Here is a 347-nt window from a genome sequence, read left to right as displayed (position 1 = left end):
GTCGCTCTCCTGGGCGCCCGGACTGCAGGTCACCCTGCTCGTCTGGCCACACGCCCAACGCCACCGCAGCCGCCCGGCTCGCGTCACGCGCCCTCGGCCGGGTTTTGTGAAGTTGGCCTGACGTGGCAGTCTTTTCGTGGCAGGCAGGCAGGCAGGCCGGCCGTCCGCGGTTGCCGCAGGCCTGGCAAAGCCCGCCCAGAGCTCTGCAGGACTGGGCGGCGCCCCGTCGTTCCTCCCCCGCCCCCCTCGTCGCCCCCCCCCTCGCCGCCGCCTCCCCTCCCCTCCCCCCACCCGCCCGCTGCGGTCCGTCCGCGGGCTCCTCCTTGGGGGCCCAGGGGGCTCGCGGG

Source organism: Dipodomys ordii, unplaced genomic scaffold, assembly GCF_000151885.1.
Source record: "Dipodomys ordii isolate 6190 unplaced genomic scaffold, Dord_2.0 Scaffold32, whole genome shotgun sequence".
Taxonomy (NCBI): Eukaryota; Metazoa; Chordata; class Mammalia; order Rodentia; family Heteromyidae; genus Dipodomys; species Dipodomys ordii.
This window is presented reverse-complemented; position numbering follows the sequence as displayed.